Source organism: Salvelinus fontinalis, chromosome 9 (genome assembly GCF_029448725.1).
Source record: "Salvelinus fontinalis isolate EN_2023a chromosome 9, ASM2944872v1, whole genome shotgun sequence".
In the NCBI taxonomy this organism is placed as follows: domain Eukaryota; kingdom Metazoa; phylum Chordata; class Actinopteri; order Salmoniformes; family Salmonidae; genus Salvelinus; species Salvelinus fontinalis.
In genome coordinates, this window is record NC_074673.1 from 14,225,455 (window position 1) to 14,237,508 (window position 12,054).

At 41.7% G+C, this 12,054-nt stretch overlaps 1 protein-coding gene and 1 non-coding gene across 3 annotated transcripts in view; both read left to right on the forward strand.

Annotated features, from left to right (window-relative positions):
* Positions 1 to 12,054, forward strand: part of LOC129862113 (carbohydrate sulfotransferase 8-like) — a 134,961-nt gene that overhangs the window by 86,138 nt on the left and 36,769 nt on the right. The window lies entirely within an intron of this gene.
* LOC129863035 (U7 small nuclear RNA) lies at positions 1,615 to 1,667 on the forward strand. Its single transcript, XR_008760903.1, has one exon. It is a non-coding gene; the product is annotated as a U7 small nuclear RNA (small nuclear RNA).

Genomic DNA, 12,054 nt, shown 5'->3' on the forward strand with positions numbered 1-12,054 from the left:
AGTCGGCGAAAAAACGCAGCACCCGCAAAAAACCTCCGCAGGTATGGTTGGAGGCGGCTTATGGTGGAGAAATTAACATTACATTCTCTGTCAACAGCTCTGGTGGACATTCCTGCAGTCAGCATGCCAATTGAACGCTCCCTCAAACTGTGAGACAAAACTGCATATTTTAGAGTGGCCTTTTTATTGTCCACAGAACAAGGTAAACCTGTCTAAGGATCATGCTGTTTAATCAGCTTCTTGACATGCCACACTTATCAGGTGGATGGATTATCTTGGCAAAGGAGAAATACTCACTAACAGGGATGTAAACACATATATTTTTGTTCAGTATAAATACCTTGTCACATTACTGATATCATAAAGGAAGGTTCAGGAATTTATATTTATTGCAGACGCATTTTGGAATGAGCACCTTCGTCACTTTATTAGTGGTCTGCTCTCTGTGTCTGCAGCCTGTAGCCTGTGTATTCAGACTGTAAAGCTTCCAGTGTTTTAACATTTAGTTGTACATTTCTCACAGTAATCATCTGGTCGTTTACCTAAACAGATTAGTTCCTACTGATGTTTTATTCAAAAGATTTTTTCTCTCAGAGGCCTTGCTTCATATCATATTGCTTGTCGTTGCCTTGAATAGACGTGAGCTCAACAACTGTCATGAATAACACAAAGCCCAATGAATAATACATTACAGACGACTGTGTGTGTGGGTGAGTGTGAGTGTGGGGTTGAGTGGAATGGTGCCAAACAAACCATGAGCTCACTTTACAGGTTAAAACACTGACCCCCTCTCATATATACAGTACCAGTCAAAAGTTTGGACACACCTTCTCATTCAAGGGTTTTTCTTTATTTTTTACTATTTTCTACATTGTAGAATAATAGTGAAGACATCAAACCTACGAAATAACACATATGGAATCATGTAATTATAAAGGCACAAGGCGAGAACCAGATGCAGACACAGGAGGCAGATGGTTAGAATCCAAGATGTTGATTAACAATCCAAAAGGGGTAGGCAACAGAATGGTCGTGCACATACCCTTCTCATTCTCCTCCCACATATCCTACATTGTGCCACCCATAAGTAAGAAATATACAAGTATGCACTGATCATGGCCCATGTTGACTCCAATGCTTCCCACAATTATGTCAAGTTGGCTGTGTGTCCTTTGAATGGTGTACCATTCTTAATACACACAGGAAAATGTTGAGCGTGAAAAACCCTGCTGCATTGCAGTTATTGACACAAACCGGTTCGCCTGGCACCTACTATCATATCCCGTTCAAGGGCTCCCCATTCACCATCTGAATGATACAAATACACAATCCCTGTCTCAATTGTCTTAAGGCTTAAAACTCCTTATTTAACCTGTCTCCTCCCCTTCTTCTACACTGATTGTACTGGATTTAACAAGTGACATAATAAGGGATCATAGTTTTCACCTGGATTCAGTTGGTCAGTCTACAGTATGTCATGAAAAGAGCAGGTGTACTTAATATTTTGTGTACTCAGTGTAGGCCATATATTGGGTTCCCTACAGGTTATAGAAAATAGTAGAAATGCTGAACTATCTGTTTAGACCCCAGTCCTGCCTATCGACAGGTTATGAAAAATGTGCTCTTTTAGTATTTCTCCAGTAGGTTTCCTCAAGGAGAAAGCCTCTGCTTCTATGTCAAATGTAATATAACAAAAACACTATAGTAAATGCTACAGTAATGCCTGCATAAACACTACAGTAAATACTAGAGTATACTACAGTACGCAAAAACACTAGAGTAAATTCTACAGTATACTACAATCGTCAAAACCACTCCTTTAATTACTATAGTATATACTACAGTTTTATTTTACTACAGTATTTATACTATAGTTAACTATTAATTTATTCCATATCATAAACTGTGTGGTTCAAGCCCTGAATGCGGATTGACTGACAGCTGTGTTATATCAGACCGTATACCATGGGTATGTGTCACGTTCGTTATAGCGATGAGACCAAAGCGCAGCGTGGTTTGAATACATCTTCTTTAATGAAGAAAGAACACAGAACGAACTATACAAAAACAACAAAACGAACGTGAAGCTATATAATAATAGTGCTGACACAGGCAACTAACCATAGACAATCACCCACGAAATACTCAAGGAATATGGCTGCCTAAATATGGTTCCCAATCAGAGACAACGATAAACAGCTGCCTCTAATTGAGAACCAATCTAGACAACCATAGACATAACAAAACACCTAGACTAGTAACAACCCCATAAACATATAAAAACCCTAGACAGGACAAAAAACATATATCACCCCTTGTCACACCCTGACCTAACCAACAATAATAAAGAAAACAAAGAATATTAAGGTCAGGGCGTATGACAAAACATTTATTTTTACTGCTCATTGGTAACCAGTTTATAATAGCAATAAGGCACCTCAGGGTTTGTGGTATATGGCCAATATACCACAATATCCAGGCACTCCGCGTTATGTCGTGCTAAGAACAGCCTTGGTATATTGGCCATATACCACACCCCGTCGTGCCTTATTGCTTAAATATACTGTACTATTTCTTCATGTGGGAAGGTAGGGGTTTGCAATGTGGGGGATGTAGGTAGGGAGAGAAATAGAGAGAGGGAAGGAAGGAAGTGGAAGAGATGAAGGAGCTTGAGTAAGGCACGGTGTTGGCAGGGCGTTGTAATGTGGGCGAAGACGAGGGAGAGTGTCCAAAGTGTTGATTAATTTTAAAAAGAACTGGCAGAGACACAATAGACTAGACACCGTCCAGCAGCGAAGACACTGTGACCTGTTGGCTGGGCAGAGTCATGGAATGTAGAGCGTCCACACTGTGTCACGACACAGACACTGTCTGAACAGACGGCTGCACTGCAAAGACAGTCTAGATCAGGGGTGGGCAACTGGCCCCCCTTTTAGTAGACCCGCAAACCAATCAAATAAAAAAATCTACTTTAAAACTAAAAACATTTCTCTTCACTGTCACGTGGGAGACCGTTAAAATGTTTTACTCGCAAGGTGGGGTGCGTATGGATGTGGGTACGCAGACCCACAAGCCTCTGTGACCCCTTATGATGAGTTCAGTTTTTTTTGTGGCCTCCACCCCCATCAAAGTTGCCCATCCTTGGTCTAGACACTATATAACCCCAACAGGACTCCAAAGACAGTCTAGACACCACATAACCCCAACAGGACTCCAAAGACAGTCTAGACACCACATAACCCCAACAGAACTCCAAAGACAGTCTAGACACTATATAACCCCAACAGGACTCCAAAGACAGTCTAGACACCACATAACCCCAACAGGACTCCAAAGACAGTCTAGACACTATATAACCCCAACAGGACTACAAAGACAGTCTAGACACCACATAACCCCAACAGGACTACAAAAACAGTCTAGACACTATATAACCCCAACAGGACTACAAAGACAGTCTAGACACTATATAAGCCCAACAGTACTCCAAAGACAGTCTAGACACTATATAACCCCAACAGGACTCCAAAGACAGTCTAGACACTATATAACCCCAACAGGACTACAAAAACAGTCTAGACTCTATACAACCCCAACAGGACTACAAAGACAGTCTAGACACTATATAACCCCAACAGGACTCCAAAGACAATCTAGACACTATATAACCCCAACAGTACTCCAAAGACAGTCTAGGCACTATATAACCCCAACAGGACTCCAAAGACAGTCTAGACACTATATAACCCCAACAGGACTCCAAAGACAGTCTAGACACTATATAACCCCAACAGGACTCCAAAGACAGTCTAGACACTATATAACCCCAACAGGACTACAAAAACAGTCTAGACTCTATACAACCCCAACAGGACTACAAAGACAGTCTAGACACTATATAACCCCAACAGGACTCCAAAGACAGTCTAGACACTATATAACCCCAACAGTACTCCAAAGACAGTCTAGGCACTATATAACCCCAACAGGACTCCAAAGACAGTCTAGACACTATATAACCCCAACAGGACTCCAAAGACAGTCTAGGCACTATATAACCCCAACAGGACTCCAAAGACAGTCTAGACACTACATAACCCCAACAGGACTACAAAAACAGTCTAGACACTATATAACCCCAACAGGACTACAAAGACAGTCTAGACACTATATAAGCCCAACAGTACTCCAAAGACAGTCTAGACACTATATAACCCCAACAGGACTCCAAAGACAGTCTAGACACTATATAACCCCAACAGGACTACAAAAACAGTCTAGACTCTATACAACCCCAACAGGACTACAAAGACAGTCTAGACACTATATAACCCCAACAGGACTCCAAAGACAGTCTAGACACTATATAACCCCAACACTACTCCAAAGACAGTCTAGGCACTATATAACCCCAACAGGACTCCAAAGACAGTCTAGACACTATATAACCCCAACAGGACTCCAAAGACAGTCTAGACACTATATAACCCCAACAGGACTCCAAAGACAGTCTAGACACTATATAACCCCAACAGGACTACAACAACAGTCTAGACTCTATACAACCCCAACAGGACTACAAAGACAGTCTAGACACTATATAACCCCAACAGGACTCCAAAGACAGTCTAGACACTATATAACCCCAACAGTACTCCAAAGACAGTCTAGGCACTATATAACCCCAACAGGACTCCAAAGACAGTCTAGACACTATATAACCCCAACAGGACTCCAAAGACAGTCTAGACACTATATAACCCCAACAGGACTCCAAAGACAGTCTAGACACTATATAACCCCAACAGGTCTACAAAGACAGTTTAGACACCACATAACCCCAACAGGACTACAAAAACAGTCTAGACACTATATAACCCCAACAGGACTACAAAGACAGTCTAGACACTATATAACCCCAACAGTACTCCAAAGACAGTCTAGACACTATATAACCCCAACAGGACTCCAAAGACAGTCTAGACACTATATAACCCCAACAGGACTCCAAAGACAGTCTAGACACTATATAACCCCAACAGTACTCCAAAGACAGTCTAGACACTATATAACCTCAACAGGACTACAAAGACAGTCTAGACACTATATAACCCCAACAGGGCTCCAAAGACAGTCTAGACACTATATAACCCCAACAGGACTACAAAAACAGTCTAGACTCTATACAACCCCAACAGGACTACAAAGACAGTCTAGACACTTTATAACCCCAACAGGACTCCAAAGACAGTCTAGACACTATATAACCCCAACAGGACTACAAAAACAGTCTAGACTCTATACAACCCCAACAGAACTCCAAAGACAGTCTAGACACTATACAACCCCAACAGGACTCCAAAGACAGTCTAGACACTTTACAACCCCAACAGGACTACAAAGACAGTCTAGACTATATACAACCCTGGATGCTTTGGTATGGACTTGACATTTAAAAAAACATATACCATAATAGCATTTAACATGATTTTTGAATGGCTACCTCCTCTCTGTACGCCACACATACAATTGTCTGTAAGCCGAGCAGTGAATGTCAAACACAGATTAATCCACAAAGACCAGGGAGTTTTCCCAATGCCTTGCAAAGAAGGATACCTATTGGTAGATGGGTAAAAGAAAAAGCAGACATTGAATATCCTTTTGAGCATGGTGAAGTTATTAATTACACGTTGGATGGTGTATCAATACACCCAGTCACTACAAAGATACAGGCGTCCTTTCTAACTCAGCTGCCGGAGTGGAAGGAAACCGCTCAGGGATTTCACCATGAGGCGAATGGTGACTTTTAAACAGTTACAGAGTTTAATGGTTGTGATTGGAGAAAACTGAGGATGGATCAACAACATTGTAGTTACTCCACAATATTAACCTAAATGACAGAGTGAAAAGAAGGAAGCCTGTACAGAATAACAAAATATTCCAAAACATGCATCCTGTTTGCTACAAGGCACTAAAGTCATACTGCAAAAAATGTGGCAAAGAAAGGAACTTTATGTCCTGAATACAAAATGTTATGTTTGGGGCAAATCCAACACAACACATCACTGAGTGACACTCTTCATATTTTCAAACATGGTGGTGGCTGCATCATGTTATGGGTATTCTTGTCATCGGCAAAGACTAGGGAGAATTTCTGGGGGTAAAAATAATTGTAATATAGCTAAGCACAGCCAAAATCATAGAGGAAAACCTGGTTCAGTCTGCTTTCCAACAGACACTGGGAGACAAATTCACCTTTCAGCAGAACAACAACCTAAAACGCAAGATCAAATATACACTGGAGTTGCTTACCAAGACAATATTGCATGTTCATAAGTGGCCTATTTACAGCTTTGACTTAAATCTGCTTGAAAATCTATGGCCAGACTTGAAAATGGCTGTCTAGCGATGATCAACAACCAACTTGACAGAGCTTGAAGAATTTTTTAAATAATACTGTGCAAATATTGTACAATCCAGGTGTGCAAAGCTCTTAGAGACTTACCCAGAAACACTCCCAGCTGTAATCACTGCCAAAGTTGATTAGAACATCTACTGACTCAGGGATGTGAATATTTATGTAAATTTGACATTTATGTATTTCATTTTAAGTAAATTAGCTACAATTTCTAAAAACATGTATTCACTTTGTCATTATGCAGTATTGTGTGTACAGTCGTGGCCAAAAGTTTTGAGAATGACACAAATATTAATTTCCACAAAGTTTGCTGCTTCAGTGTCTTTAGATATTTTTGTCAGATGTTACTATGGAATACTGAAGTATAATAACAAGCATTTCATAAGTGTAAAAGGCTTTTATTGACAATTACATGAAGTTGATGCAAAGAGTCAATCTCTGCAGTGTTGACCCTTCTTTTTCAAGACCTTTGCAATCCGCCCTAGCATGCTGTCAATTAACTTCTGGGCCACATCCTGACTGATGGCAGCCCATTCTTGCATAATCAATGCTTGGAGTTTGTCAGAGTTTGTGGGTTTTTGTTTGTCCACCCGCCTCTTGAGGATTGACCACAAGTTCTCAATGGGATTAAGGTCTGGGTAGTTTCCTGGCCATGGACCCAAAATATCGATGTTTTGTTCCCTGAGCCACTTAGTTATCACTTTTGCCTTATGGCAAGGTGCTCCATCATGCTGGAAAAGGCATTGTTCGTCACCAAACTGTTCCTGGATGGTTGGGAGTAGTTGCTCTCGGTGGATGTGTTGGTACCATTTTTTATTCATGGCTGTGTTCTTAGGCAAAATTGTGAATGAGCCCTCTCCCTTGGTTGAGAAGCAACCCCACACATGAATGGTCTCAGGATGCTTTACTGTTGGCATGACACAGGACTGATGGTAGCGCTCACCTTGTCTTCTCCGGACAAGCTTTTTTCCAGATGCCCCAAACAATCGGAAAGGGGATTCATCAGAGAAAATGACTTTACCCCAGTCCTCAGCAGTCCAATCCCTGTACCCTTTGCAGAATATCAGTCTGTCCCTGATGTTTTACCTGGAGAGAAGTGGCTTCTTTGCTGCCCTTCTTAACAACAGGCCATCCTCCAAAAGTCTTTGCATCACTGTGCGTGCAGATGCACTCACACCTGCCTGCTGCGATTCCTCAGCAAGCTCTGTACTGGTGGTACCCCGATCCCGCAGCTGAATCAACTTTAGGAGACGGTCCTGGCGCTTGCTGGACTTTCTTGGGCGCCCTGAAGCCTTCTTCACAACAAGCCTTCTGCTCTTCTTGAAGTTCTTGATGATCCGATAAATGGTTGATTTAGGTGCAATCTTACTGGCAGCAATATCCTTGCCTGTGAAGCCCTTTTTGTGCAAAGCAATGATGACAGCCCCTGTTTCCTTGCAGGTAACCATGGTTGACTGAGGAAGAACAATGATTCAAAGAACCACCCTCCTTTTGAAGCTTCCAGTCAGTTATTCAAACTCAATCAGCATGACAGAGTGATCTCCAGCCTTGTCCTCGTCAACACTTGCACCTGTGTTAACGAGAGAATCACTGACATGATGTCAGGTGGTCCTTTTGTGGCGGGGCTGAAATGCAGTGGAAATGTTTTTGGGGGATTCAGTTCATTTGCATGGCAAAGAGGGACTTTGCAATTAATTGCAATTCATTTGATCACTCTTCATAACATTATGGAGTATATGCAAATTGCCCTCATACAAACTGAGGCAGCAGACTTTGTGAAAATGTATATTTGTGTCATTCTCCAAACTTTTGGCCACGACTGTAGATCGGTGAGAGAAAAATATATATTTAATCCATTTTGAATTCAGGCTGTAACAACAAAATGTGGAATAAGTCAAGGGGTATGAATACTTTCTGGCATGTAAATACTTCAGGGAATTAATGTTCATGGGATGTCCCTCAGGCTACGGCAATCATGTACAGTGAGCTCCAAAAGTATTGGGACAGTGACACTGTTTTTGTTGTTTTGGCTCTGTATTCCAGCACTTTGCATTTTAAATTATACAGTCACTATGAGATTAAAGACTGTCAGCTTTAATTTGAGGCTATTTTCATCCATATCGGGAGAACCGTTCAGAAATTACACCACTTTTTGTACAAAGTCCCCCCATTTTAGGGAACCAAAAGTATTGGGACAAATTCACCTATATGTGTATTAAAGTAGTTTAGAATTTAGGCCCATATTCCTTGCACGCATGGTTACGTCAAGCTTGTGAATGTACAAACTTGTTTGATGCATAGGGTTTTGTAATATAATCCATCCATATGGTTTCAAAAGCATTCTTAAAATCAACAAAACATGCAAATACTTTTCCTCTGCTGTTGTGATGAACATGCTGGCTTATTAGTGTGTGTAATGTGTGCATGTGGTCTGTTGTTCTGTGTTTGGGTAGAAAGACAATGAGTTTTCTGCAGAGAGCGTTGTGTGAGGAATGTTTGTATTTGGTCATTGAGAATACAGCAGAAAAGTTTCCCCATGTTACTGGTGACACATATTCCCATATTGTTATTAGTGTCTAATTTGTCACCTTTTTATACACAGTACCATTTTGGACTCACCTACTCATTCAGGGGTTTCTCTTTATTTTTACTATTTTCTACATTATAGAATAATAGTGAAGACATCAAAACTATGAAATAACACATATGGAATCATGTAGTAACCAAAAAAGTGTTAAACAAATCAAAATGTATTTTATATTTGAGATTCTTAAAAGTTGCCACCCTTTGCCTTGATGACAGCTTTGCACACGCTTGGCATTCTCTCAACCAGCTTCACCTGGAATGCATATCCAACAGTTTTGAAGGAGTTCCCACATATGCTTAGCACATGTTGCCTGTGAGGTTGGATGATTATGGAGGCCAGGTCATCTGATGCAGCACTCCATCACTATCCTTCTTGGTCAAATAGCCCTTACACATGACTGGGGGGTCAGGCACAGCCAATCAGAATGAGTTCCCCACAAAAGGTCTTTATTACAGACAGAAATACTCCTTTGTTTCATCAGCTGTCCGAGTGTCTGGTGTCATACGATCACGCAGGTGAAGAAGTCGGATGTGGAGGTCCTGGGCTGGTTCAGTTATACGTGGTCTGAGGTTGTGAGGCTGGTTGAACGTACTGACAAATTCTCTAAAACGACGTTGGAGGCGGGTTATGGCAGAGAAATTAACATACAATTCTCTGACAACAACTCTGGTGGACATGTCTGCAGTCAGCATGCCAATTGCTCGCTCCCTCAAAATTTGATACATCTGTGGCATTGTGTTGTGCACATTTTAGAGTGGGCTTTTATTGTCCCCAGTCCAAGGTGTACCTGTGTAATGATTATGTTGTTTAATAAGCTTCTTGATATGCCACACCTGTCAGCTGGATGGATTATCTTGGCAAAGGAGAATTGCTCATTAACATGGATGTAAACAAATGTGTGCACAAAATTTTAGAGAAATAAGCTTTTTGTTCATATGGAACATTTCTGGGATCTTTTATTTCAGCTCATGAAACATGTTTTGTTTATATTTTTGTTTAGTATATATGGGCCCCATTCTGCATGGAGAGCTCTCAGCTCTGTTTTTTAAGCGTTGCGCTCATGGTATGCTCTTATCTATGCAGCTGTAGGGGTTTGGAGTCGGACAGGCTCTGCTATACAATAGACAGTTTAGTTTGAGTTAAGGCGGGTCTCTTTCTCTCTCAGTCTCTGTCCCTCTCCTCTCACTCACTCTCTCCCTCTTCTCTTCTCTCCCCCTTGAGGTGGATATCAAGTGATCTGGAGCAGTCCTTGCAATAGATTCCCACTTCTATTTTCTATTAGTTTACAATTCTAAACTTGACGAAAAGGGAATGGGAATAATATCAAAGAAGGAACATGGCATTCTCTCGCCCTCAGCTTGCAAGCCTGCTCTTGCCCATGTCAAACATGTAGGTGTACTAGCCTAGCAAGCAACACAGTGCTGGGCACGGCCCAGCGAGTGGTGCTTTCCACCCACTGGTGCTGGATCGAGGTTAGTGCTTTAGCTGTCCATTTCTGTTCAGTTTTAATAGGCACAATCTTAATTACAACACCCCTCTTGTTATCTCTCTCTCACACACACCTGTTGTAATTACAGTGCCTTCGGAAAGTATTCAGACCCCTTCACTGTTTCCACATTTTGTTACTTTACAGCCTTATTCCAAAATGGATGAAATAAAAAATGGCCTCAACAAAATATACACACAATACCCCACAATGACAAAGAAAAAAATTAAATTCCTTATTTACATAAATATTCAGACCCTTTGCTATGAGTGTAACGGCTTTCTTCTGTGGACGAAGGATCGGACCAAAGCGCAGCGTGGTTAGTGTTCATCATGTTTAATTAAAGCCGATAAACGTGAACACTACAAAATACAAAAACAACAAAATGTGAAAAACCGAAACAGTTCTGTCTGGTGCAGACACACGAATACATGAAGACAACCACCCACAAAACCCAACACAAAACAGGCTACCTAAATATGGTTCCCAATCAGAGACAATGACTAACACCTGCCTCTGATTGAGAACCATATCAGGCCAAACATAGAAACCGGAAAACTAGACACACAACATAGAATGCCCACTCAGCTCACGTTCTGACCAACACTAAAACAAAGAAAACACAAAAGAACTATGGTCAGAACGTGACAATGACAATCGAAATTGAACTCAGGTGCATCCTGTTTCCATTGATCATCCTTGAGATGTTTCTACAACTTGATTGGAATCTACCTGTGGTAAATTCAATTGATTGGACATGATTTGGAAAGGCACACACCTGTCTATATAAAAGGTCCCACACTTGACAGTGCATGTCAGAGAAAAAACCAAGCCATGAGGTCAAAGGAATTGTCCGTAGAGCCCTGAGACAGGATGGTGTCGAGGCACAGATCTGGGGAAGGGTACCAAAATAATTCTGCAGCCTTGAAGGTCCCCAAGAACACAATGGCCTCCATCATTCTTAAATGGAAGAAGTTTGGAACCACCAAGACTCTTCCTAGAGCTGTCCTGAGCAATCGGGGGAGAAGCGCCTTGGTCAGGGAGGTGACCAACAACCCAATGGTCACTCTGACAGAGCTCCAGAGTTCCCCTGTAGAGATGGGAGAACCTTCCAGAAGAACAACCATCTCTGCAGCACTCCACCAATCAGGCCTTGATGGTAGAGTGGCCAGATGGAAGCCACTACTCAGTAAAAAGGCACGTGACAGCCCGCTTGGAGTTTGCCAAAAGGCACATGAAAGACTCTCAGACCATGAGAAACAAGATTCTCTGGTCTGATGAAACCAAGATTGAACTCTTTGGCCTGAATACCAAGCGTCACGTCTGGAGGAAACCTGGCACCATCTCTACAGTGAATCATGGTGGTGGGGGGATGTTTTTCAGCGGCAGGGACTGGGAGACTAGTCAGGATCGAGGGGAAGATTAACAGAGCAAAGTACAGAGAGATCATTGATGAAAACCTGCTCCAGAGTGCAAAGAACCTCAGACTGGGTTGAAGGTTCACTTTTTAACCGTTCAATGACCCTAAGCACACAGCCAAAACAACACGGGAGTGGCTTTGGG